Source organism: Leuresthes tenuis, unplaced genomic scaffold (genome assembly GCF_036924035.1).
Source record: "Leuresthes tenuis unplaced genomic scaffold, fLeuTen1.0.hap1 SCAF_1, whole genome shotgun sequence".
NCBI classification, from domain to species: Eukaryota; Metazoa; Chordata; class Actinopteri; order Atheriniformes; family Atherinopsidae; genus Leuresthes; species Leuresthes tenuis.
In genome coordinates, this window is record NW_027325355.1 from 132,055 (window position 1) to 159,445 (window position 27,391).

General features: G+C 50.9%; 16 pseudogenes; all 16 read right to left on the reverse strand.

Annotated features, from left to right (window-relative positions):
- Positions 1-21,433: 21,433 nt before the first annotated feature.
- Positions 21,434-21,552, reverse strand: LOC140300832 (5S ribosomal RNA; annotated as a pseudogene).
- A 269-nt stretch (positions 21,553-21,821) lies between these two features.
- On the reverse strand, positions 21,822-21,940 carry LOC140290993 (5S ribosomal RNA; annotated as a pseudogene).
- A 269-nt stretch (positions 21,941-22,209) lies between these two features.
- Positions 22,210-22,328, reverse strand: LOC140269305 (5S ribosomal RNA; annotated as a pseudogene).
- A 272-nt stretch (positions 22,329-22,600) lies between these two features.
- On the reverse strand, positions 22,601-22,719 carry LOC140295106 (5S ribosomal RNA; annotated as a pseudogene).
- Positions 22,720-22,988: 269 nt separating this feature from the next.
- Positions 22,989-23,107, reverse strand: LOC140294823 (5S ribosomal RNA; annotated as a pseudogene).
- A 269-nt stretch (positions 23,108-23,376) lies between these two features.
- Positions 23,377-23,495, reverse strand: LOC140296894 (5S ribosomal RNA; annotated as a pseudogene).
- Positions 23,496-23,764: 269 nt separating this feature from the next.
- On the reverse strand, positions 23,765-23,883 carry LOC140316418 (5S ribosomal RNA; annotated as a pseudogene).
- A 269-nt stretch (positions 23,884-24,152) lies between these two features.
- On the reverse strand, positions 24,153-24,271 carry LOC140294951 (5S ribosomal RNA; annotated as a pseudogene).
- Positions 24,272-24,540: 269 nt separating this feature from the next.
- LOC140309327 (5S ribosomal RNA) lies at positions 24,541-24,659 on the reverse strand (annotated as a pseudogene).
- Positions 24,660-24,928: 269 nt separating this feature from the next.
- Positions 24,929-25,047, reverse strand: LOC140291539 (5S ribosomal RNA; annotated as a pseudogene).
- Positions 25,048-25,316: 269 nt separating this feature from the next.
- Positions 25,317-25,435, reverse strand: LOC140282669 (5S ribosomal RNA; annotated as a pseudogene).
- Positions 25,436-25,704: 269 nt separating this feature from the next.
- On the reverse strand, positions 25,705-25,823 carry LOC140290093 (5S ribosomal RNA; annotated as a pseudogene).
- A 269-nt stretch (positions 25,824-26,092) lies between these two features.
- Positions 26,093-26,211, reverse strand: LOC140289668 (5S ribosomal RNA; annotated as a pseudogene).
- Positions 26,212-26,483: 272 nt separating this feature from the next.
- LOC140292309 (5S ribosomal RNA) lies at positions 26,484-26,602 on the reverse strand (annotated as a pseudogene).
- Positions 26,603-26,871: 269 nt separating this feature from the next.
- On the reverse strand, positions 26,872-26,990 carry LOC140291805 (5S ribosomal RNA; annotated as a pseudogene).
- Positions 26,991-27,259: 269 nt separating this feature from the next.
- LOC140296618 (5S ribosomal RNA) lies at positions 27,260-27,378 on the reverse strand (annotated as a pseudogene).
- Between the last annotated feature and the right edge of the window lie 13 nt (positions 27,379-27,391).

Consider the following 27,391-nt stretch of genomic DNA (forward strand, 5'->3'; position numbering starts at 1 on the left):
GTGGGTCTCAGGCCCGGGCTGCTGCGTCTGGTGTGACCGGGTGGTTTGTTTGTTGTTGTTTGTTTGTTTTTTTGTAGAGGTCCTCCGGGCTGGGATGGGGTTGGGTTGAGTGGGGTTGGACGGGGTGGGTACTTTCTGGGGGTACAGTAGCTCCCGGAATATGGTCGCTGCAAGCCCCGAGCCTGGTGGACATCAGGCCCTCTTGATGTCTTGATGTGTTGGGTCCGAGGTAGCGGGTGCCTATTGCAGCCAGTCCCTGGCTGCCCTCTCTGGGGGAGACTAGCTCTCCCAGTGTATATCCCCATACCCCTCTCCCTTTTGGCTCCTGTACACAGCACACACTCACACATGAAGAGTTTTGGGGGCGTGTGTGTTCTGTGGGGTGTATTGGATGGGGCCACGTAGGTGGTCCCCTTGGCTGCACTCTGCAGTTCCCCGCCCCTGTTTTAATTACACCTTAGACATCACTACTTATCAAACACACACACACACACACATTAGGTCTTGGGGGGTGGTTGCACTGAGTGGCATCTGGTGGACGGGGCTCTTTGGGTATGTAGGCTGCCCAGAGGGCCGCGCTCCCAGTTCTACAAGGTTGGCTGCCCCTCAATTTTAATCGCTCACTATTAGAAAATATTGAAGAGCCAGAAGGGTGAGGGGAGGGGTCTTCTCACACCCCTGCTTCCTGGTTGCTGCTCGGGAAGGAGTGGCCAGGAGGAATTAATTATTCTGCTGGTTCAGGGTCTGTGGTGGCTGGGGGGCTGCTGGCCCCATGGTGTGCCCACTGTGCTAGACCCCAGCGGAGTCAAGGGAGGGATGACGTGTGGATGTGTGGGACGTGAAAGTGTGTGTGGTGATGATTGGGCCTGGGTCTGGGACTTGCTGTCGCCTGGCCTGCCTGTGCTTCTCCCAATGGGGGGGCGGCGTTGCCTCTCCCCACTCCTCGCGACTTCACCCACCTGTGGGCACGTCTTGACTGCCAGGGCTCTTGGCCAGGGGCACTGGGGCAGGCGCTGACCCACTGCGTGGCTGTCTGGGGCGCTTGGCCCTCCCGGGTATTGGGTGGGGCCTCTGCCGGGGGGTTTTGGGGCGCTCGGGCTCCTGGGGCCGGGTCCGGTGCACGGCCCATGTCTGGGCGGCTGGGGCCTGGTGGGGTCGGTGGGCTGTTGCCCCTGGCTCCCGGGCGCCTCTGCCCTATGCTTATGGGGGCTCTGTCCGGGGGCTTCCACTGCTGTCTTCTGGGTGGATGCGTGGTTGTCCCTGTGGTGGGCATCCTGGGTTCTGTGCTCCGTGGGGGCTGCTGGTGGCCTGGGTCTTGTGGGCCTCTCTGCCTGTTTCTGATTGCTTGGGGGGGCTGTGGATTGTGGCCGTGTACACTTATACACTCATAAGTAAGAACGGTTATCATGTAGGTCCTGTGCCATGGGTGTTGCATGTTCTCACACACACACACACAATACACATTCATTAGTCCAGTAGCAGTTGATGTATTACCATGTCGCCTCAGGTCATCTATATGCACAGTTGTGATGTATGCGATTGCCACTACTTGTGCTTGTTTTTGTTTGTTTGTGTGTTTGTTTTTTCTCTGCTTGTTTGCATGGTCCTCGCAGTGTTATGTATCGCAAAGAAAACTATTCTCATGAACTGGAAAGCGAAAAACAGTCTGTGTATTAAGCAGTTTAGAAATGTTATTTTAGATCATATTAGCATGGAAACAATGTCTGCCTCCTCAAAACATCAATTGGCTGAATTTCATTCTCTCTGGTCCCCGCTGATTAGCTTTATCACATAGTGGTGGTGGTGGGTTGCTGTCCCGTCGCTCTGGGCGGTTGGGTGTGTGCTGGGGGGGGGCTGTGTGGCTTTGGGCATCTGGTGGTCTCTCGGGTCGTGGGGACCGGGTTGGTCATTGCTGGGGGGCACTGTGTGTCGGGCTTGGAGGGCAGTTTTGGGGGCTTGCGGGTGGGGCTGTCTTGCTGTGTGGGGCGGGGTCCCTTAGGGGCCTTGGGGTGGTGGCTGCTGGCTCTGTACCGGGTGGCTGGGCCGCTCTGGCGTGGGTGGTGGTGCTGGGCCTGGGCCCTGGTGGCTGGGTTGCCCTGGACATGCCACAGTATGGGTGGGTTGGTGCAGGTCCTGGTGCCAGGCTTGTTGCTCTGGGACCTCCAGGGTGTCCGCAGGTGGTTGTTTTCTTTAGGGTGTTGGGGCGTGCGGTGGGGGGGGTGCTTTTCCCCTGTTGAGGGGGGGGCCTGGGTGATGGTGGGTCTCAGGCCCGGGCTGCTGCGTCTGGTGTGACCGGGTGGTTTGTTTGTTGTTGTTTGTTTGTTTTTTTGTAGAGGTCCTCCGGGCTGGGATGGGGTTGGGTTGAGTGGGGTTGGACGGGGTGGGTACTTTCTGGGGGTACAGTAGCTCCCGGAATATGGTCGCTGCAAGCCCCGAGCCTGGTGGACATCAGGCCCTCTTGATGTCTTGATGTGTTGGGTCCGAGGTAGCGGGTGCCTATTGCAGCCAGTCCCTGGCTGCCCTCTCTGGGGGAGACTAGCTCTCCCAGTGTATATCCCCATACCCCTCTCCCTTTTGGCTCCTGTACACAGCACACACTCACACATGAAGAGTTTTGGGGGCGTGTGTGTTCTGTGGGGTGTATTGGATGGGGCCACGTAGGTGGTCCCCTTGGCTGCACTCTGCAGTTCCCCGCCCCTGTTTTAATTACACCTTAGACATCACTACTTATCAAACACACACACACACACACATTAGGTCTTGGGGGGTGGTTGCACTGAGTGGCATCTGGTGGACGGGGCTCTTTGGGTATGTAGGCTGCCCAGAGGGCCGCGCTCCCAGTTCTACAAGGTTGGCTGCCCCTCAATTTTAATCGCTCACTATTAGAAAATATTGAAGAGCCAGAAGGGTGAGGGGAGGGGTCTTCTCACACCCCTGCTTCCTGGTTGCTGCTCGGGAAGGAGTGGCCAGGAGGAATTAATTATTCTGCTGGTTCAGGGTCTGTGGTGGCTGGGGGGCTGCTGGCCCCATGGTGTGCCCACTGTGCTAGACCCCAGCGGAGTCAAGGGAGGGATGACGTGTGGATGTGTGGATGTATGGGACGTGAAAGTGTGTGTGGTGATGATTGGGCCTGGGTCTGGGACTTGCTGTCGCCTGGCCTGCCTGTGCTTCTCCCAATGGGGGGGCGGCGTTGCCTCTCCCCACTCCTCGCGACTTCACCCACCTGTGGGCACGTCTTGACTGCCAGGGCTCTTGGCCGGGGGCACTGGGGCAGGCGCTGACCCACTGCGTGGCTGTCTGGGGCGCTTGGCCCTCCCGGGTATTGGGTGGGGCCTCTGCCGGGGGGTTTTGGGGCGCTCGGGCTCCTGGGGCCGGGTCCGGTGCACGGCCCATGTCTGGGCGGCTGGGGCCTGGTGGGGTCGGTGGGCTGTTGCCCCTGGCTCCCGGGCGCCTCTGCCCTATGCTTATGGGGGCTCTGTCCGGGGGCTTCCACTGCTGTCTTCTGGGTGGATGCGTGGTTGTCCCTGTGGTGGGCATCCTGGGTTCTGTGCTCCGTGGGGGCTGCTGGTGGCCTGGGTCTTGTGGGCCTCTCTGCCTGTTTCTGATTGCTTGGGGGGGCTGTGGATTGTGGCCGTGTACACTTATACACTCATAAGTAAGAACGGTTATCATGTAGGTCCTGTGCCATGGGTGTTGCATGTTCTCACACACACACACACAATACACATTCATTAGTCCAGTAGCAGTTGATGTATTACCATGTCGCCTCAGGTCATCTATATGCACAGTTGTGTTGTATGCGATTGCCACTACTTGTGCTTGTTTTTGTTTGTTTGTGTGTTTGTTTTTTCTCTGCTTGTTTGCATGGTCCTCGCAGTGTTATGTATCGCAAAGAAAACTATTCTCATGAACTGGAAAGCGAAAAACAGTCTGTGTATTAAGCAGTTTAGAAATGTTATTTTAGATTATATTAGCATGGAAACAATGTCTGCCTCCTCAAAACATCAATTGGCTGAATTTCATTCTCTCTGGTCCCCGCTGATTAGCTTTATCACATAGTGGTGGTGGTGGGTTGCTGTCCCGTCGCTCTGGGCGGTTGGGTGTGTGCTGGGGGGGGGGGCTGTGTGGCTTTGGGTGTCTGGTGGTCTCTCGGGTCGTGGGGACCGGGTTGGTCATTGCTGGGGGGGACTGTGTGTCGGGCTTGGAGGGCAGTTTTGGGGGCTTGCGGGTGGGGCTGTCTTGCTGTGTGGGGCGGGGTCCCTTAGGGGCCTTGGGGTGGTGGCTGCTGGCTCTGTACCGGGTGGCTGGGCCGCTCTGGCGTGGGTGGTGGTGCTGGGCCTGGGCCCTGGTGGCTGGGCGCTGCCTTGCGCCCGGGGGGGCTGGGTTGCCCTGGGCATGCCACAGTATGGGTGGGTTGGTGCAGGTCCTGGTGCCAGGCTTGTTGCTCTGGGACCTCCAGGGTATCCGCAGGTGGTTGTTTTCTTTAGGGTGTTGGGGCGTGCGGTGGGGGGGGGGGTCCTTTTCCCCTGTTGAGGGGGGGGCCTGGGTGATGGTGGGTCTCAGGCCCGGGCTGCTGCGTCTGGTGTGACCGGGTGGTTTGTTTGTTGTTGTTTGTTTGTTTTTTTGTAAAGGTCCTCCGGGGTGGGATGGTGTTGGGTTGAGTGGGGTTGGACGGGGTGGGTACTTTCTGGGGGTACAGTAGCTCCCGGAATATGGTCGCTGCAAGCCCCGAGCCTGGTGGACATCAGGCCCTCTTGATGTCCTGATGTGTTGGGTCCGAGGTAGCGGGTGCCTATTGCAGCCAGTCCCTGGCTGCCCTCTCTGGGGGAGACTAGCTCTCCCAGTGTATATTCCCATACCCCTCTCCCTTTTGGCTCCTGTACACAGCACACACTCACACATGAAGGGTTTTGGGGGCGTGTGTGTTCTGTGGGGTGTAGTGGATGGGGCCACGTAGGCGGTCCCCTTGGCTGCACTCTGCAGTTCCCCACCCCTGTTTTAATTACACCTTAGACATCACTACTTATCAAACACACACACACATTAGGTCTTGGGGGGTGGTTGCACTGAGTGGCATCTGGTGGACGGGGCTCTTTGGGTATGTAGGCTGCCCAGAGGGCCGCGCTCCCAGTTCTACAAGGTTGGCTGCCCCTCAATTTTAATCGCTCACTATTAGAAAATATTGAAGAGCCAGAAGGGTGAGGGGAGGGGTCTTCTCACACCCCTGCTTCCTGGTTGCTGCTCGGGAAGGAGTGGCCAGGAGGAATTCATTATTCTGCTGGTTCAGGGTCTGTGGTGGCTGGGGGGCTGCTGGCCCCATGGTGTGCCCACTGTGCTAGACCCCAGCGGAGTCAAGGGAGGGATGACGTGTGGATGTGTGGATGTATGGGACGTGAAAGTGTGTGTGGTGATGATTGGGCCTGGGTCTGGGACTTGCTGTCGCCTGGCCTGCCTGTGCTTCTCCCAATGGGGGGGCGGCGTTGCCTCTCCCCACTCCTCGCGACTTCACCCACCTGTGGGCACGTCTTGACTGCCAGGGCTCTTGGCCAGGGGCACTGGGACAGGCGCTGACCCACTGCGTGGCTGTCTGGGGCGCTTGGCCCTCCCGGGTATTGGGTGGGGCCTCTGCCGGGGGGTTTTGGGGCGCTCGGGCTCCTGGGGCCGGGTCCGGTGCACGGCCCATGTCTGGGCGGCTGGGGCCTGGTGGGGTCGGTGGGCTGTTGCCCCTGGCTCCCGGGCGCCTCTGCCCTATGCTTATGGGGGCTCTGTCCGGGGGCTTCCACTGCTGTCTTCTGGGTGGATGCGTGGTTGTCCCTGCGGTGGGTATCCTGGGTTCTGTGCTCCGTGGGGGCTGCTGGTGGCCTGGGTCTTGTGGGCCTCTCTGCCTGTTTCTGATTGCTTGGGGGGGCTGTGGATTGTGGCCGTGTACACTTATACACTCATAAGTAAGAACGGTTATCATGTAGGTCCTGTGCCATGGGTGTTGCATGTTCTCACACACACACACACAATACACATTCATTAGTCCAGTAGCAGTTGATGTATTACCATGTCGCCTCAGGTCATCTATATGCACAGTTGTGATGTATGCGATTGCCACTACTTGTGCTTGTTTTTGTTTGTTTGTGTGTTTGTTTTTTCTCTGCTTGTTTGCATGGTCCTCGCAGTGTTATGTATCGCAAAGAAAACTATTCTCATGAACTGGAAAGCGAAAAACAGTCTGTGTATTAAGCAGTTTAGAAATGTTATTTTAGATCATATTAGCATGGAAACAATGTCTGCCTCCTCAAAACATCAATTGGCTGAATTTCATTCTCTCTGGTCCCCGCTGATTAGCTTTATCACATAGTGGTGGTGGTGGGTTGCTGTCCCGTCGCTCTGGGCGGTTGGGTGTGTGCTGGGGGGGGGCTGTGTGGCTTTGGGCATCTGGTGGTCTCTCGGGTCGTGGGGACCGGGTTGGTCATTGCTGGGGGGGACTGTGTGTCGGGCTTGGAGGGCAGTTTTGGGGGCTTGCGGGTGGGGCTGTCTTGCTGTGTGGGGCGGGGTCCCTTAGGGGCCTTGGGGTGGTGGCTGCTGGCTCTGTACCGGGTGGCTGGGCCGCTCTGGCGTGGGTGGTGGTGCTGGGCCTGGGCCCTGGTGGCTGGGTTGCCCTGGACATGCCACAGTATGGGTGGGTTGGTGCAGGTCCTGGTGCCAGGCTTGTTGCTCTGGGACCTCCAGGGTGTCCGCAGGTGGTTGTTTTCTTTAGGGTGTTGGGGCGTGCGGTGGGGGGGGTGCTTTTCCCCTGTTGAGGGGGGGGGCCTGGGTGATGGTGGGTCTCAGGCCCGGGCTGCTGCGTCTGGTGTGACCGGGTGGTTTGTTTGTTGTTGTTTGTTTGTTTTTTTGTAGAGGTCCTCCGGGCTGGGATGGGGTTGGGTTGAGTGGGGTTGGACGGGGTGGGTACTTTCTGGGGGTACAGTAGCTCCCGGAATATGGTCGCTGCAAGCCCCGAGCCTGGTGGACATCAGGCCCTCTTGATGTCCTGATGTGTTGGGTCCGAGGTAGCGGGTGCCTATTGCAGCCAGTCCCTGGCTGCCCTCTCTGGGGGAGACTAGCTCTCCCAGTGTATATCCCCATACCCCTCTCCCTTTTGGCTCCTGTACACAGCACACACTCACACATGAAGAGTTTTGGGGGCGTGTGTGTTCTGTGGGGTGTATTGGATGGGGCCACGTAGGTGGTCCCCTTGGCTGCACTCTGCAGTTCCCCGCCCCTGTTTTAATTACACCTTAGACATCACTACTTATCAAACACACACACACACACACATTAGGTCTTGGGGGGTGGTTGCACTGAGTGGCATCTGGTGGACGGGGCTCTTTGGGTATGTAGGCTGCCCAGAGGGCCGCGCTCCCAGTTCTACAAGGTTGGCTGCCCCTCAATTTTAATCGCTCACTATTAGAAAATATTGAAGAGCCAGAAGGGTGAGGGGAGGGGTCTTCTCACACCCCTGCTTCCTGGTTGCTGCTCGGGAAGGAGTGGCCAGGAGGAATTAATTATTCTGCTGGTTCAGGGTCTGTGGTGGCTGGGGGGCTGCTGGCCCCATGGTGTGCCCACTGTGCTAGACCCCAGCGGAGTCAAGGGAGGGATGACGTGTGGATGTGTGGATGTATGGGACGTGAAAGTGTGTGTGGTGATGATTGGGCCTGGGTCTGGGACTTGCTGTCGCCTGGCCTGCCTGTGCTTCTCCCAATGGGGGGGCGGCGTTGCCTCTCCCCACTCCTCGCGACTTCACCCACCTGTGGGCACGTCTTGACTGCCAGGGCTCTTGGCCAGGGGCACTGGGGCAGGCGCTGACCCACTGCGTGGCTGTCTGGGGCGCTTGGCCCTCCCGGGTATTGGGTGGGGCCTCTGCCGGGGGGTTTTGGGGCGCTCGGGCTCCTGGGGCCGGGTCCGGTGCACGGCCCATGTCTGGGCGGCTGGGGCCTGGTGGGGTCGGTGGGCTGTTGCCCCTGGCTCCCGGGCGCCTCTGCCCTATGCTTATGGGGGCTCTGTCCGGGGGCTTCCACTGCTGTCTTCTGGGTGGATGCGTGGTTGTCCCTGTGGTGGGCATCCTGGGTTCTGTGCTCCGTGGGGGCTGCTGGTGGCCTGGGTCTTGTGGGCCTCTCTGCCTGTTTCTGATTGCTTGGGGGGGCTGTGGATTGTGGCCGTGTACACTTATACACTCATAAGTAAGAACGGTTATCATGTAGGTCCTGTGCCATGGGTGTTGCATGTTCTCACACACACACACACAATACACATTCATTAGTCCAGTAGCAGTTGATGTATTACCATGTCGCCTCAGGTCATCTATATGCACAGTTGTGTTGTATGCGATTGCCACTACTTGTGCTTGTTTTTGTTTGTTTGTGTGTTTGTTTTTTCTCTGCTTGTTTGCATGGTCCTCGCAGTGTTATGTATCGCAAAGAAAACTATTCTCATGAACTGGAAAGCGAAAAACAGTCTGTGTATTAAGCAGTTTAGAAATGTTATTTTAGATTATATTAGCATGGAAACAATGTCTGCCTCCTCAAAACATCAATTGGCTGAATTTCATTCTCTCTGGTCCCCGTTGATTAGCTTTATCACATAGTGGTGGTGGTGGGTTGCTGTACCGTCGCTCTGGGCGGTTGGGTGTGTGCTGGGGGGGGGGGGGGGCTGTGTGGCTTTGGGTGTCTGGTGGTCTCTCGGGTCGTGGGGACCGGGTTGGTCATTGCTGGGGGGGACTGTGTGTCGGGCTTGGAGGGCAGTTTTGGGGGCTTGCGGGTGGGGCTGTCTTGCTGTGTGGGGCGGGGTCCCTTAGGGGCCTTGGGGTGGTGGCTGCTGGCTCTGTACCGGGTGGCTGGGCCGCTCTGGCGTGGGTGGTGGTGCTGGGCCTGGGCCCTGGTGGCTGGGCGCTGCCTTGCGCCCGGGGGGGCTGGGTTGCCCTGGACATGCCACAGTATGGGTGGGTTGGTGCAGGTCCTGGTGCCAGGCTTGTTGCTCTGGGACCTCCAGGGTATCCGCAGGTGGTTGTTTTCTTTAGGGTGTTGGGGCGTGCGGTGGGGGGGGGTGCTTTTCCCCTGTTGAGGGGGGGGCCTGGGTGATGGTGGGTCTCAGGCCCGGGCTGCTGCGTCTGGTGTGACCGGGTGGTTTGTTTGTTGTTGTTTGTTTGTTTTTTTGTAGAGGTCCTCCGGGGTGGGATGGTGTTGGGTTGAGTGGGGTTGGACGGGGTGGGTACTTTCTGGGGGTACAGTAGCTCCCGGAATATGGTCGCTGCAAGCCCCGAGCCTGGTGGACATCAGGCCCTCTTGATGTCCTGATGTGTTGGGTCCGAGGTAGCGGGTGCCTATTGCAGCCAGTCCCTGGCTGCCCTCTCTGGGGGAGACTAGCTGTCCCAGTGTATATCCCCATACCCCTCTCCCTTTTGGCTCCTGTACACAGCACACACTTACACCTGAAGGGTTTTGGGGGCGTGTGTGTTCTGTGGGGTGTAGTGGATGGGGCCACGTAGGCGGTCCCCTTGGCTGCACTCTGCAGTTCCCCACCCCTGTTTTAATTACACCTTAGACATCACTACTTATCAAACACACACATACACATTAGGTCTTGCGGGGTGGTTGCACTGAGTTGCATCTGGTGGGCGGGGCTCTTTGGGTATGTAGGCTGCCCAGAGGGCCGTGCTCCCAGTTCTACCAGTTCGGGTTTGGGTCACACTTCATCAACTGGATAAGGATATTATATAGCTCCCCAAATGCAAGTGTCAGGACAAATGATCAAACTTCTCCAAGCTTCAGTCTGCAGAGAGGTACAAGACCGGGTTGCCCACTTTCTCCCTCACAATACTTTATATATTTTTGATAGTAGTTTTGGGGTGCAGATGCTTAGAAATTCTGCTACCCTAATCGGGAGTTGTAAGTCTGGTTGGTGGAGGATATATTTCTTTCTTATTATAGACTTAAGTTGTTGATATTCTAGGAATTTATTGCTGCCTATCTCATGTTGTGATATGAGCTCATCAAATGAAATAAAATTTCCATTTTGGATTATATGTTCCAGATGTTTGATTCCTTTGATCTTCCACAGAGTAAAGTTTAGCATTTTTTTGTTTTGCAGGATGTCAGGATTGTTCCAGATGGGTGTAAGCTTACACGGGACAAGTGAAGACTTTGTTATTTTTAGAAATTCCCACCAGGCTGTCAGAGAGGTGCTGATGTTAATGCTTTTAAAACATTTGTGATTTTTTTACGTTTTGACTAATAAGTGGCAGGTCAGAGATTTCCAGATTATCACACAATGCTTGTTCTATATTTATCCATGGTTCATCTATTGGGCTAGGTTTAAACCATTTTGATATATACTGTAACCTATTGGCTAAGGAATAGCGCTGAAAATGAGGTAAATCTAATCCACCACTTTCCTTGGTTTTCTGTAGCGTTTTTAAACTAATACGTGGTGGTTTGTTTTTCCACAGAAATTTGGAGATGCATGAATCTAGTGACTTAAACCAAGTAGCAGGTGGTTTTATGGGGATCATTGAGAACAAATAGTTAACTTTTGGTAGTATCATCATTTTAATGGTTGTAACTCTCCCCATAAGTGATATAGCTAAGAACTTCCAACAAGAGAGATCGTCCTCTACTGTCTTTAATAATTGCACATAATTTAGCTTTGTTAGCTCTGAGAGCCTGGAGGAAATGTTTATGCCTAAATATCTAATATTTCCTGACTGTAAAGTGATCGCATGTATATTCTGGACCCTACAGTTAATGGGCAGAACTGTGGTCTTAGACCAATTGATAGAGTAGTCAGAAAGTGCTGAGAATTTATTTATGAGTGTGATCGTGTGAGTGAGAGACGTCTGTGAGTTGTGGAGGAAAAGTAATACATCATCAGCATAAAGACTTATTTTATGCTCAATTATTTTGGGGTTGGATGCCTTTAATATTTCTATCTTGTCTGTTAGCAGCTGCTAAAGGTTCGATGAAAATAGCAAAAAGTGATGGAGAAAGTGGGCAACCCTGTCTTGTACCTCTCTGCAGACTGAAGCTTGGAGAAGTTTGATCATTTGTCCTGACACTTGCATTTGAGGAGCTATATAATATCCTTATCCAGTTGATGAAGTGTGACCCAAACCCGAATTTTTTTAATGCTGCGAATAAAAATTTCCAGTTCACTCGATCAAATGCTTTTTCTGCATCTAGAGAGACTATTGTGGTTTCCAGGTTGTCGATGGTAGAATCGTCTATGAGATTAATTAGCCTGTGAGTGTTAGTGGATGAGTGTCTACCCTTTATGAAACCTGTCTAGTCAGGATGTATTATAAGTGCAGTTATTTTTTCTATTCTTTTGGCGAGGGCTTTACAAATTATTTTGAGGTCTGCATTTATTAGAGTTATTGGGCGGTAGCTGGATGGAAGTATGGGGTCTTTTCCTAGTTTCTGTAGCAGGATAATGTTAGCAGAGTTCATGTGTGGGGATAATCTGCCATTCTGCTTAACTTGTAATACCATTTTGTGAAATGCAGGTGCCAAAACAGTCCAAAATTCTTTGTAGAACTCTGCTGGAAAACCATCTGGTGGCCACCCGGGGCTTTGTTACTAGGCATATGTTGAAGGGCTTCATGGAGTATGGGTGGGTTGGTGCAGGTCCTGGTGCCAGGCTTGTTGCTCTGGGACCTCCAGGGTGTCCGCAGGTGGTTGTTTTCTTTAGGGTGTTGGGGCGTGCGGTGGGCGTTGTGCTTTTCCCCTGTTGGGGGGGTGGCCTGGGTGATGGTGGATCTCAGGCCCGGGCTGCTGCGTCTGGTGTGACCGGGTGGTTTGTTTGTTGTTGTTTGTTTGTTTGTTTGTAGAGGTCCTCCGGAGTGGGGTGGGGTTGGGTTGAGTGGGGTGGGGTTGGGTGCGTACCTTCTGGGGATACAGTCGCTGCAGGCCCCGAGCCTGGTGGACATCAGGCCCTCCTGCCCTGTGTTGGGTCCCAGGTAGTGGGGGTGCATATTGCAGCCAGTCCCCCGGTGTATATCCCCATACCCCTCTCCCTTTTGGCTCCTGTACACAGCACGCTGTGTGCCCGCTGCGCTACACCCCAGCGGAGTCAAGGGAGGGAGGACGTGTGGATGTGTGGATGTATGGGACGTCAAAGTGTGTGTGGTGATGATTGGGCCTGGGTCTGGGACTTGCCATCGCCTAGCCTGCCTGTGCTTCTCCCAATAGGGGGGCGGCGTTGCCTCTCCCCACTGCTCGCAACTTCACCCACCTGTGGGCACGTCGTGACTCCCAGTAACTTGGCCAGGGAAGCTGGGGCAGGCGCTTGACCCACTGCGTGGCTGTCTGTGGTGCTTGGCCCTCCCGGGTATTGGGTGGGGCCTCTGCCGGGGGGTTTTGGGGCGTTTTGGGTTCCTGGGGCCCGGGTCCGTGGCCTGGTGGGGTCGGTGGGCTGTTGTCCCTGGTTCCCGGGGGGCCTCTGCCCTATGCTTATGGGGGCTCTGTCCGGGGGCTTCCACTGCTGTCTACTGGGTGGATCCGTGGTTGTCCCTGCGGTGGGCATCCTGGGTTCTGTGCTCCGTGGGGGCTGCTGGTGGCCTGGGTCTTGTGGGCCTCTCTGCCTGCTTCTGATTGCTTGGGGGGGGCTGTGGATTGTGGCACTCATAACTAAGCACGGTTATCATGTAGGTCCTGTGCCATGGGTGTTGCATGTTCCCCCCACACACACACACACAACACACATTCATTAGTCCAGTAGCAGTTGATGTATTACCATGTCGCCTCAGGTCATCTATATCCACAGTTGTGTTGTATGCGATTGCCACTACTTGTGCTTGTTGTTGTTTGTTCTCTGCTTGTCTGCTTTCAGGTGCTCCTGGTGGCGCAAAGGCTGGATTCGCAACAGAGACCATGGATTATTGTCTGTTTTGTTTTTTTACAGGTGTAGCAGCTGGTTGTCTGGTTTTTGTTTCTTTTTTTGTTCTGTTTCCTCTTCTTTCCTTTTCCCCCGGTCCGGTTCAGTTCCATTACATGTTATATATAACAAGAAATAAATAAATGGGCATCAAGGGGAGCTTTACATTTATAAAACTTCCCTTGGCAAAGCAAATCAGTTTGGCATAAAAGGTATTCACAATTCTGCTGCCATAATGCTGAACAGAACAAGGGAAAAAAGTGAAGGAATTCATTTTACAGCTAAATCCTCATAAAGAGCGTATTGCTCAACCATAAGTGTGGTTCTTTCTCATACAAGGTTATACAAAGAAGTTTATGTTTGAAACCAGCTTAAACATGGACAAATATGAAGGACAAAGCAGTTTTAACTTGGTTTGAGTGAAGCAATTAATTTTATGGCAATATCTGAAATCTTGACTATCTACTTAAAAGAAAGCGAATTTCGGATTCCAGAAGAACAAGTGTGGTTCTTTCTCATATAAGGTAATATAAAGAAGTTTATACTTGAAACCAGCTTAGACATGGATAAATAAGAAGGACAAAGCAGTTTTAACTTGGTTGAAGTGAAGGAATTCATTTTACAGCAAAATCCTGAATCGTGCATAACTCCTCATAAGGAGTGTATTGCTCAAACATGTGTTGTTTTTTTCTCATACAAGATTATAAAAAGAAATTTATGTTTGAAACCATCTTAAACATTGACAAATATGAAGGACAAAGCAGTTTTAACTTGGTTTGAGTGAAGCAATTCATTTTATGGCAATATCTGAAATCTTCACTATCTCCTTGAAAGAAAGCGAATTTCGGATTCTAGAAGAACAAGTGTGGTTCTTTCTCATATAAGGTAATATAAAGAAGTTTATACTCGAAACCAGCTTAGACATGGATAAATAAGAAGGACAAAGCAGTTTTAACTTGGTTGAAGTGAAGGATTTCATTTTACAGCAAAATCCTGAAACGTGCATTACTCCTCATAAGGAGTGTATTGCTCAAACATGTGTTTTTTTCTCATACAAGATTATAAAAAGAAATTTATGTTTGAAACCATCTTAAACATTGACAAATATGAAGGACAAAGCAGTTTTAACTTGGTTTGAGTGAAGCAATTCATTTTATGGCAATATCTGAAATCTTCACTATCTCCTTGAAAGAAAGCGAATTTCGGATTCTAGAAGAACAAGTGTGGTTCTTTCTCATATAAGGTAATATAAAGAAGTTTATCATTGAAAGCAGCGTAGACGTGGATAAATATGAAGGACAAAGCAGTTTTAACTTGGTTTAAGTGAAGGAATTCATAGTTAGCAGTTCCTTGATGAGGGATATTTCAGACACCAAAATCCATTTTCTAAAGAGAAATAAAGAGAAAACAACAATCACTTCTGTTAAAGACTGAAAAAGAAATGTCACCCATGAAATCAACAATGCTTTTAGGGACTTCTATAAAACCTTATATTCATCACAAAATGATCCATCAGACAGTAACATAGATCAGTTTCTTAGTAATATCAACCTTCCAAAATTACAAACCGAACAGGCAATGGCTCTGGATTCACCTCTCTCAATAGGAGAACTCCATGAAGCCCTTCAACATATGCCTAGTAACAAAGCCCCGGGTGGCCACCAGATGGTTTTCCAGCAGAGTTCTACAAAGAATTGTGGACTGTTTTGGCACTGCATTTCACAAAATGGTATTACAAGTTAAGCAGAATGGCAGATTATCCCCACACATGAACTCTGCTAACATTATCCTGCTACAGAAACCAGGAAAAGACCCCATACTTCCATCCAGCTACCGCCCAATATCTCTAATAAATGCAGACCTCAAAATAATTTGTAAAGTCCTCGCCAAAAGAATAGAAAAAATAACTCCACTTATAATACATCCTGACCAGACAGGTTTCATAAAGGGTAGACACTCATCCACTAACACTCGCAGGCTAATTAATCTCATAGACTATTCTACCATCGACAACCTGGAAACCACAATAGTCTCTCTAGATGCAGAAAAAGCATTTGATCGAGTGAACTGGAAATTTTTATTCGCAGCATTAAAAAAATTCGGGTTTGGGTCACACTTCATCAACTGGATAAGGATATTATATAGCTCCCCAAATGCAAGTGTCAGGACAAATGATCAAACTTCTCCAAGCTTCAGTCTGCAGAGAGGTACAAGACAGGGTTGCCCACTTTCTCCATCACTTTTTGCTATTTTCATCGAACCTTTTGCAGCTGCTATCAGACAAGATAGAAATATTAAAGGCATCCAACCCCAAAATATTGAGCATAAAATAAGTCTTTATGCTGATGATGTATTACTTTTCCTCCACAACTCACAGACATCTCTCACTCACACGATCACACTCATAAATAAATTCTCAGCACTTTCTGACTACTCTATCAATTGGTCTAAGACCACAGTTCTGCCCATTAACTGTAGGGTCCAGAATATACCTGCGATCACTTTACAGTCAGGAAATATTAGATATTTAGGCATAAACATTTCCTCCAGGCTCTCAGAGCTAACAAAGCTAAATTATGTGCAATTATTAAAGACAGTAGAGGACGATCTCTCTCGTTGGAAGTCCTTACCTATATCACTTATGGGGAGAGTTACAACCATTAAAATGATGATACTACCAAAAGTTAACTATTTGTTCTCAATGATCCCCATAAAACCATCTGCTACTTGGTTTAAGTCACTAGATTAATGCATCTCCAAATTTCTGTGGAAAAACAAACCACCACGTATTAGTTTAAAAACGCTACAGAAAACCAAGGAAAGTGGTTGATTAGATTTACCTCATTTTCAGCGCTATTCCTTAGCCAATAGGTTACAGTATATATCAAAATGGTTTAAACCTAGCCCAATAGATGAACCACACAGCTTCTGGCCACAAATATGTTTGAACACCTTTAGAATGACTCGAAATCCTAATTTACAGCTCATACAATACAAAATTCTTCATAGAACACACTATACAGGACAAAGGATGTTCAGGATGGGTCTAACACACTCTAACATCTGCTCACATTGCACAGATAACACACCTGATGATTATGCACACGCTTTGTGGTTTTGTGCGCCTGTCCAGAAGTTCTGGTTTGAAGTGTGTACGGACCTATCAACGTGGCTAAAGTGTAGCATTCCTGCATGCTGGGTGACTTAGACAACATCAACATGGAAATTAACTCAGCACACATGGTCCTCACAGTGTTATGTATCGCAAAGAAAACTATTCTCATGAACTGGAAAGTGAAGAATAATCTGTGTATTAACCTGTTTAGAAATGTTCTTTTAGATTATATTAGCATGGAAACAATGTCTGCCTCCTTAAAACATCAATTGGCTGAATTTCATTCTCTCTGGTCCCCGCTGATTAACTGTGTGGCTTCGGGCGTCTGGTGGTCTCTCGGGTCGTGGGGACCGGGTTGGTCATTGCTGGGGGGGACTGTGTGTCGGGCTTGGAGGGCAGTTTTGGGGGCTTGCGGGTGGGGCTGTCTTGCTGTGTGGGGCGGGGTCCCTTAGGGGCCTTGGGGTGGTGGCTGCTGGCTCTATACCGGGTGGCTGGGCCGCTCTGGCGTGGGTGGTGGTGCTGGGCCTGGGCCCTGGTGGCTGGGCGCTGCCTTGCGCCCGGGGGGGCTGGGTTGCCCTGGACATGCCACAGTATGGGTGGGTTAGTGCAGGTCCTGGTGCCAGGCTTGTTGCTCTGGGACCTCCAGGGTGTCCGCAGGTGGTTGTTTTCTTTAGGGTGTTGGGGCGTGCGGTGGGGGGGTTGCTTTTCCCCTGATGGGGGGGGGCCAGGGTGATGGTGGGTCTCAGGCCCGGGCTGCTGCGTCTGGTGTGACCGGGTGGTTTGTTTGTTGTTGTTTGTGTGTTTGTTTGTAGAGGTCCTCCGGGGTGGGGTTGGGTTGAGTGGGGTGGGGCGGGGTGGGTACCTTCTGGGGGTACAGTAGCTCCCGGAATATGGTCGCTGCAGGCCCCGAGCCTGGTGGACATCAGGCCCTCCTGCCCTGTGCTGGGTCCCAGGTAGCGGGGGTGCCTATTGCTGCCAGTCCCTGGCTGCCCTCTCCGGGGGAGAGTAGCTCTCCCGGTGTATATCCCCATACCCTCTCCCTTTTGGCTCCTGTACACAGCACACACTCACACATGAAGGGTTTTGGGGGGCGTGTGTGTTCTGTGGGGTGTAGTGGATGGGGCCACGTAGGTGGTCCCCTTGGCTGCACTCTGCAGTTCCCCGCCCCTGTTTTAATTACACCTTAGACATCACTACTTATCAAACACACACACACACACACATTACGTCTTGGGGGGTGGTTGCACTGAGTGGCATCTGGTGGACGGGGCTCTTTGGGTATGTAGGCTGCCCAGAGGGCCGCCCTCCCAGTTCTACAAGGTTGGCTGCCCCTCAATTTTAATCGCTCACTATTAGAAAATATTGAAGAGCCAGAAGGGTGAGGGGAGGGGTCTTCTCACACCCCTGCTTCCTGGTTGCTGCTCGGGAAGGAGTGGCCAGGAGGAATTAATTATTCTGCTGGTTCAGGGTCTGTGGTGGCTGGGGGGCTGCTGGCCCCATGGTGTGCCCACTGTGCTAGACCCCAGCGGAGTCAAGGGAGGGATGACGTGTGGATGTATGGGACGTGAAAGTGTGTGTGGTGATGATTGGGCCTGGGTCTGGGACTTGCTGTCGCCTGGCCTGCCTGTGCTTCTCCCAATGGGGGGGCGGCGTTGCCTCTCCCCACTCCTCGCGACTTCACCCACCTGTGGGCACGTCCTGACTGCCAGGGCTCTTGGCCAGGGGCACTGGGGCAGGCGCTGACCCACTGCGTGGCTGTCTGGGGCGCTTGGCCCTCCCGGGTATTGGGTGGGGCCTCTGCCGGGGGGTTTTGGGGCGCTCGGGCTCCTGGGGCCGGGTCCGGTGCACGGCCCATGTCTGGGCGGCTGGGGCCTGGTGGGGTCGGTGGGCTGTTGCCCCTGGCTCCCGGGCGCCTCTGCCCTATGCTTATGGGGGCTCTGTCCGGGGGCTTCCACTGCTGTCTTCTGGGTGGATGCGTGGTTGTCCCTGCGGTGGGCATCCTGGGTTCTGTGCTCCGTGGGGGCTGCTGGTGGCCTGGGTCTTGTGGGCCTCTCTGCCTGTTTCTGATTGCTTGGGGGGGCTGTGGATTGTGGCCGTGTACACTTATACACTCATAAGTAAGAACGGTTATCATGTAGGTCCTGTGCCATGGGTGTTGCATGTTCTCACACACACACACACACACACACACAATACACATTCATTAGTCCAGTAGCAGTTGATGTATTACCATGTCGCCTCAGGTCATCTATATGCACAGTTGTGTTGTATGCGATTGCCACTACTTGTGCTTGTTTTTGTTTGTTTGTGTGTTTGTTTTTTCTCTGCTTGTTTGCATGGTCCTCGCAGTGTTATGTATCGCAAAGAAAACTATTCTCATGAACTGGAAAGCGAAAAACAGTCTGTGTATTAAGCAGTTTAGAAATGTTGTTTTAGATTATATTAGCATGGAAACAATGTCTGCCTCCTCAAAACATCAATTGGCTGAATTTCATTCTCTCTGGTCCCCGCTGATTAGCTTTATCACATAGTGGTGGTGGTGGGTTGCTGTCCCGTCGCTCTGGGCGGTTGGGTGTGTGCTGGGGGGGGGCTGTGTGGCTTTGGGCGTCTGGTGGTCTCACGGGTCGTGGGGACCGGGTTGGTCATTGCTGGGGGGGACTGTGTGTCGGGCTTGGAGGGCAGTTTTGGGGGCTTGCGGGTGGGGCTGTCTTGCTGTGTGGGGCGGGGTCCCTTAGGGGCCTTGGGGTGGTGGCTGCTGGCTCTGTACCGGGTGGCTGGGCCGCTCTGGCATGGGTGGTGGTGCTGGGCCTGGGCCCTGGTGGCTGGGCGCTGCCTTGCGCCCGGGGGGGCTGGGTTGCCCTGGACATGCCACAGTATGGGTGGGTTGGTGCAGGTCCTGGTGCCAGGCTTGTTGCTCTGGGACCTCCAGGGTATCCGCAGGTGGTTGTTTTCTTTAGGGTGTTGGGGCGTGCGGTGGGGGGGGGTGCTTTTCCCCTGTTGAGGGGGGGGCCTGGGTGATGGTGGGTCTCAGGCCCGGGCTGCTGCGTCTGGTGTGACCGGGTGGTTTGTTTGTTGTTGTTTGTTTGTTTTTTTGTAGAGGTCCTCCGGGGTGGGATGGGGTTGGTTGAGTGGGGTTGGACGGGGTGGGTACTTTCTGGGGGTACAGTAGCTCCCGGAATATGGTCGCTGCAAGCCCCGAGCCTGGTGGACATCAGGCCCTCTTGATGTCCTGATGTGTTGGGTCCGAGGTAGCGGGTGCCTATTGCAGCCAGTCCCTGGCTGCCCTCTCTGGGGGAGACTAGCTCTCCCGGTGTATATCCCCATACCCCTCTCCCTTTTGGCTCCTGTACACAGCACACACTCACACATGAAGGGTTTTGGGGGCGTGTGTGTTCTGTGGGGTGTAGTGGATGGGGCCACGTAGGCGGTCCCCTTGGCTGCACTCTGCAGTTCCCCACCCCTTTTTTAATTACACCTTAGACATCACTACTTATCAAACACACACATACACACTAGGTGGTTGCACTGAGTGGCATCTGGTGGGCGGGGCTCTTTGGGTATGTAGGCTGCCCAGAGGGCCGTGCTCCCAGTTCTACCAGTTCGGGTTTGGGTCACACTTCATCAACTGGATAAGGATATTATATAGCTCCCCAAATGCAAGTGTCAGGACAAATGATCAAACTTCTCCAAGCTTCAGTCTGCAGAGAGGTACAAGACCGGGTTGCCCACTTTCTCCCTCACAATACTTTATATATTTTTGATAGTAGTTTTGGGGTGCAGATGCTTAGAAATTCTGCTACCCTAATCGGGAGTTGTAAGTCTGGTTGGTGGAGGATATATTTCTTTCTTATTATAGACTTAAGTTGTTGATATTCTAGGAATTTATTGCTGCCTATCTCATGTTGTGATATGAGCTCATCAAATGAAATAAAATTTCCATTTTGGATTATATGTTCCAGATGTTTGATTCCTTTGATCTTCCACAGAGTAAAGTTTAGCATTTTTTTGTTTTGCAGGATGTCAGGATTGTTCCAGATGGGTGTAAGCTTACACGGGACAAGTGAAGACTTTGTTATTTTTAGAAATTCCCACCAGGCTGTCAGAGAGGTGCTGATGTTAATGCTTTTAAAACATTTGTGATTTTTTTACGTTTTGACTAATAAGTGGCAGGTCAGAGATTTCCAGATTATCACACAATGCTTGTTCTATATTCATCCATGGTTCATCTATTGGGCTAGGTTTAAACCATTTTGATATATACTGTAACCTATTGGCTTACAACTCCCGATTAGAGTAGCAGAATTTCTAAGCATCTGCATCCCAAAACTACTATCAAAAATACATAAATTATTGTCTAAGATAGATGACACAATGTCTTTACCATCCTAAAAATGGGAGGCAGATTTATCCATCAGTTCTAGTCATAGCTTCTGGCCACAAATATGTTTGAACACCTTCAGAATGACTCGAAATCCTAATTTACAGCTCATACAATACAAAATTCTTCATAGAACACACTATACAGGACAAAGGATGTTAAGGATGGGTCTAACACGCTCAAACATCTGCTCACATTGCACAGATAACACACCTGATGATTATGCACACGCTTTGTGGTTTTGTGCGCCTGTCCAGAAGGTCTGGTTTGAAGTCTGTACGGACCTATCAACATGGCTAAAGTGTAGCATTCCTGCATGCCCCACACTGTGCATACTGGGTGACTTAGACAACATCAACATGGAAATGAACTCAGCACACATGGTCATCACAGTGTTATGTATCGCAAAGAAAACTATTCTCATGAACTGGAAAGCGAAGAACAATCTGTGTATTAACCAGTTTAGAAATGTTCTTTTAGATTACATTAGCATGGAAACAATGTCTGCCTCTTTCAAACATCAATTGGCTGAATTTCATTCTCTCTGGTCCCCGCTGATTAGCTTTATCACATAGTGGTGGTGGTGGGTTGCTGTCCCGTCGCTCTGGGCGGTTGGGTGTGTGCTGGGGGGGGGCTGTGTGGCTTCGGGCGTCTGGTGGTCTCTCGGGTCGTGGGGACTGGGTTGGTGATTGCTGGGGGGGACTGTGTGTCGGGCTTGGAGGGCAGTTTTGGGGGCTTGCAGGTGGGGCTGTCTTGCGGTGTGGGGCGGGGTCCCTTAGGGGCCTTGGGGTGGTGGCTGCTAAGTACTGGAATCATACACTTCCTCTATGTAACCAGATAATTGCCGAGAAAGGCTGACTTGTAGTGGGCACATCTTCCTCCCTGATGTGATTATTCTCTGCAGCTGAAACTGAGACTCTCAGATCACTTCGTGTCTGCCAACAAAGAAGCAGCAGCTGCTGAAGATGACCAACTTCCTCATGTGTCACAGGATGATCAGACGTTGCAACAAAAGACATGCAGGTGGTCGAGAGAAGAGAAGAAGCTTACAGCACCTGGTATTCCCAAGAGATTTCCCATCCAAGTACTAACCAGGCCCAACACTGCTTGGCTTCCGAGATCAGACGAGGTCAGGCATGTTCAGGGTGGTGTGGCCGTAAGCAACAATGTCTCTGACAAATGTGCATTATATAGGTACTGGAATCATACGGTTCCTCTATGCAACCAGATAATTGCCGAGAAAGGCTGATGTGTAGCGGGCATATCATCTTCTCTGATGTGGTCATTCTCTGCAACTGAAACTGAGACTCTCAGATCACTTCGTGTCTGCCAACAAAGCAGCAGCAGCTGAAGATGACCAACTTCCTCATGTGTCACAGGGTGATCAGACGTTGCAACAAAAGACATGCAGGTTGTAGAGAGAAGAGAAAACGCTTACAGCACCTGGTATTCCCAAGCAGTCTCCCATTAAAGTACTAACCAGGACCAACCCTCCTTGGCTTCCGAGATCAGACGAGGTCGGGCATATTCAGGGTGGTGTGGCCGTAAGGAACAATTTCTGTGACAAATGTGCATTATATAGGTACTGGAATCATACACTTCCTCTATGTAACCAGATAATTGCAGAGAAAGGCTGACTTGTTATGGGCACATCTTCTTCCCTGATGTGATTATTCTCTGCAGCTGAAACTGAGACTCTCAGATCACTTGGTGTCTGCCAACAAAGCAGCAGCAGCTGAAGATGACCAACTTCCTCATGTGTCACAGGGTGATCAGGCGTTGCAACAAAAGACATGCAGGTTGTAGAGAGAAGAGAAAACGCTTACAGCACCTGGTATTCCCAAGCAGTCTACCATCCAAGTACTAACCAGGCTCAAACCTGCTTGGCTTCCGAGATCAGACGAGGTCGGGTATATTCAGGGTGGTGTGGCCGTAAGCAACAATAACTGTGACAAATGTGCATTATATAAGTACTGGAATCATTCACTTCCTCTATGTAACCAGATAATTTCCGAGAAAGGCTCACTTGTTATGGGCACATCTTCTTCCCTGATGTGATCATTCTCTGCAGCTGAAACTGAGACTCTCAGATCACTTCGTGTCTGCCAACAAAGCAGCAGCAGCTGCTGAAGATGACCAACTTCCTCATGTGTCACAGGGTGATCAGACGTTGCAACAAAAGACATGCAGGTGGTAGAGAGAAGAGAAAAAGCTTACCATACCTGGCATTCCCAAGAGGTCTTCCATCCAAGTACTAACCAGGCCCAAACCTCCTTGGCTTCCGAGATCAGACGAGGTCGAGCATGTTCAGGGTGGTGTGGCCGTAAGCAACAGTGTCTCTGACAAATGTGCATTATATAGGTACTGGAATCATACGGTTCCTCTATGCAACCAGATCATTTCCGAGAAAGGCTGATGTGTAGTGGGCACATCTTCTTCCCTGACGTGATTATTCTCTGCAGCTGAAACTGAGACTCTCAGATCACTTTGTGTCTGCCAACAAAGCAGCAGCAGCTGAAGATGACCAACTTCCTCATGTGTCACAGGGTGATCAGACGTTGCAACAAAAGACATGCAGGTGGTAGAGAGAAGAGAAAAAGCTTACAGCACCTGGTATTCCCAGAGAGTCTATCATCCAAGTACTAACCAGGCCCAAACCTGCTTGGCTTCCGAGATCAGACGTGGTCAGGCATATTCAGGGTGGTGTGGCGGTAAGCAACCATAACTGTGACAAATGTGCATTATAAAGATATTGGAATCATACAGTTCCTCTATGTAACCAGATAATTGCCAAGAAAAGCTGATAAGTAGTGGGCACATCTTCTTCCCTGACGTGATTATTCTCTCGAGCTGAAACTGAGACTCTCAGATCACTTTGTGTCTGCCAACAAAGCAGCAGAAGCTGAAGATGACCAACTTCCTCATGTGTCACAGGGTGATCAGACGTTGCAACAAAAGACATGCAGGTGGTAGAGAGAAGAGAAAAAGCTTACAGCACCTCGTATTCCCAAGAGGTCTTCCATCCAAGTCCAAACCAGGCCCAACTGTGCTTGGCTTCCGAGATCAGACGAGGTCGGGCATGTTCAGGGTTGTGTGGCCGTAAGCAACAATGTCTCTGACAAATGTGCATTATATAGGTACTGGAATCATATGGTTCCTCTATGCAACCAGATAATTGCCGAGAAAGGCTGATGTGTAGCGGGCATATCATCTTCTCTGATGTGATCATTCTCTTCAGCTGAAACTGAGACTCTCAGATCACTTCGTGTCTGCCAACAAAGCAGCAGCAGCTGAAGATGACCACCTTCCTCATGTGTCACAGGGTGATCAGACGTTGCAACAAAAGACATGCAGGTGGTAGAGAGAAGAAAAAAAGCTTACAGCACCTGGTATTCCCAAGCGGTCTCCCATCAAAGTACTAACCAGGCCCAACCCTCCTTGGCTTCCGAGATCAGACGAGGTTGGACATATTCAGGGTGGTTTGGCCGTAAGCAACAGTCTCTGTGACAAATGCGCATTATATAGGCAATCAAATCATATGGTTCCTCTATGTAACCAGATAATTGCAGAGAAAGGCTAACTTGTTGTGTGCACATCTTCTTCCCTGACGTGATAATTCTCTCCAGCTGAAAATGAGACTCTCAGATCACTTCGTGTCTGCCAACAAAGCAGCAGCAGCTGAAGATGACCAACTTCCTCATGTGTCACAGGGTGATCAGACATTGCAACAAAAGACATGCAGGTGGTTGAGAGAAGAGAAAAAGCTTAAAGCACCTGGTATTCCCAAAAGGTCTTCCATCCAAGTACAAACCAGGCCCAACTGTGCTTGGCTTCCGAGATCAGACGAGGGCGGGCATGTTCAGGGTGGTGTGGCCGTAAGCAACAATGTCTCTGAAAAATGTGCATTATATAGGTACTGGAATCATACGGTTCCTCTATGCAACCAGATAATTGCAGAGAAAGACTGATGTGTAGTGGGCACATCTTGTTCCCTGACGTGATCATTCTCTTCAGCTGAAACTGAGACTCTCAGATCACTTCGTGTTTGCCAACAAAGCAGCCGCAGCTGAAGATGACCAAATACCTCATGTGTCACAGGGTGATCAGACGTTGCAACAAAACACATGCAGGTGGTAGAGAGAAGAGAAAAACCTTACAGCACCTGGTATTCCCAAAAGGTCTCCCACCCAAGTACTAACCAGGCCCAACACTGCTTGGCTTCCGAGATCAGACGAGGTCAGGCAAATTCAGGGTGGTGTGGCCGTAAGTAACAATGTCTGTGACAAATGTGCATTATATAGGTACAGGAATCATACGGTTCCTCTATGTAACCAGATAATTGCTGAGAAAGGCTGATGTGTAGTGGGCACATCTTCTTCCCTGACGTGATTATTCTCTTCAGCTGAAACTGAGACTCTCAGATCACTTCGTGTCTTCCAACAAAGCAGCAGCAGCTGAAGATGGCCAACTTCCTCATGTGTCACAGGGTGATCAGACGTTGCAACAAAAGACATGCAGGTTGTAGAGAGAAGAGAAAACGCTTACAGCACCTGGTATTCCCAAGCAGTCTCCCATTAAAGTACTAACCAGGCCCAACCCTCCTTGGCTTCCGAGATCAGACGAGGTCAGGCTTATTCAGGGTGGTGTGGCCGTAAGGAACAATTTCTGTGACACATGTGCATTATATAGGTACTGGAATCATACACTTCCTCTATGAAACCAGATAATTGCCGAGAAAGGCTGACTTGTAGTGGGCACATATTCTTCCCTGATGTGATTATTCTCTGCAACTGAAACTGAGACTCTCAGATCACTCTGTGTCTGCCAACAAAGCAGCAGCAGCTGAAGATGACCAACTTCCTCATGTGTCACAGGGTGATCAGACGTTGCAAAAAAAGACATGCAGGTGGTAGAGAGAAGAGAAAAAGCTTACAGCACCTGGTATTTTCAAGCGGTCTCCCACCAAAGTACTAACCAGGCCCAACTCTTCTTGGCTTCCGAGATCAGACGAGGTCAGGCATATTGAGGGTGGTGTGGCCGTAAGCAACAATGTCTGTGACAAATGTGCATTATATAAGTACAGGAATCATACGGTTCCTCTATGTAACCAGATAATTGCTGAGAAAGGCTGATGTGTAGTGGGCACATCTTCTTCCCTGACGTGATTATTCTCTTCAGCTGAAACTGAGACTCTCAGATCACTTCGTGTCTGCCAACAAAGCAGCAGAAGCTGAAGATGACCAACTTCCTCATGTGTCACAGGGAGATCAGACGTTGCAACAAAAGACATGCAGGTTGTTGAGAGAAGAGAAAACGCTTACAGCACCTGGTATTCCCAAGCAGTCTCCCATTAAAGTACTAACCAGGCCCAACCCTCCTTGGCTTCCGAGATCAGACGAGGTCGGGCATATTCAGGGTGGTGTGGCCGTATGGAACAATTTCTGTGACAAATGTGCATTATATAGGTACTGGAATCATACACTTCCTCTATGTAACCAGATAATTGCAGAGAAAGGCTGACTTGTTATGGGCACATCTTCTTCCCTGATGTGATTATTCTCTGCAGCTGAAACTGAGACTCTCAGATCACTTGGTGTCTGCCAACAAAGCAGCAGCAGCTGAAGATCACCAACTTCCTCATGTGTCACAGGGTGATCAGACGTTGCAACAAAAGACATGCAGGTTGTAGAGAGAAGAGAAAACGCTTACAGCACCTGGTATTCCCAAGCAGTCTACCATCCAAGTACTAACCAGGCTCAAACGTGCTTGGCTTCCGAGATCAGACGAGGTCGGGTATATTCAGGGTGGTGTGGCCGTAAGCAACAATAACTGTGACAAATGTGCATTATATAAGTACTGGAATCATACACTTCCTCTATGTAACCAGATAATTTCCGAGAAAGGCTCACTTGTTATGGGCATATCTTCTTCCCTGATGTGATCATTCTCTGCAACTTAAACTGAGACTCTCAGATCACTTCGTGTCTGCCAACAAAGCAGCAGCAGCTGCTGAAGATGACCAACTTCCTCATGTGTCACAGGGTGATCAGACGTTGCAACAAAAGACATGCAGGTGGTAGAGAGAAGAGAAAAAGCTTACCACACCTGGTATTCCCAAGAGGTCTCCTATCCAAGTACTAACCAGGCCCAAACCTCCTTGGCTTCCGAGATCAGACGAGGTCGAGCATGTTCAGGGTGGTGTGGCCGTAAGCAACAATGTCTCTGACAAATGTGCATTATATAGGTACTGGAATCATACGGTTCCTCTATGCAACCAGATCATTTCCGAGAAAGGCTGATGTGTAGTGGGCACATCTTCTTCCCTGACGTGATTATTCTCTGCAGCTGAAACTGAGACTCTCAGATCACTTTGTGTCTGCCAACAAAGCAGCAGTAGCTGAAGATGACCAACTTCGTCATGTGTCACAGGGTGATCAGACGTTGCAACAAAAGACATGCAGGTGGTAGAGAGAAGAGAAAAAGCTTACAGCACCTGGCATTCCCAGAGAGTCTACCATCCAAGTACAAACCAGGCCCAAACCTGCTTGGCTTCCGAGATCAGACGTGGTCGGGCATATTCAGGGTGGTGTGGCGGTAAGCAACCATAACTGTGACAAATGTGCATTATAAAGGTACTGGAATCATACAGTTCCTCTATGTAACCAGATAATTGCCGAGAAAAGCTGATAAGTAGTGGGCACATCTTCTTCCCTGACGTGATTATTCTCTCGAGCTGAAACTGAGACTCTCAGATCACTTTGTGTCTGCCAACAAAGCAGCAGAAGCTGAAGATGACCAACTTCCTCATGTGTCACAGGGTGATCAGACGTTGCAACAAAAGACATGCAGGTGGTAGAGAGAAGAGAAAAAGCTTACAGCACCTCGTATTCCCAAGAGGTCTTCCATCCAAGTACAAACCAGGCCCAACTGTGCTTGGCTTGCGAGATCAGACGAGGTCGGGCATGTTCAGGGTTGTGTGGCCGTAAGCAACAATGTCTCTG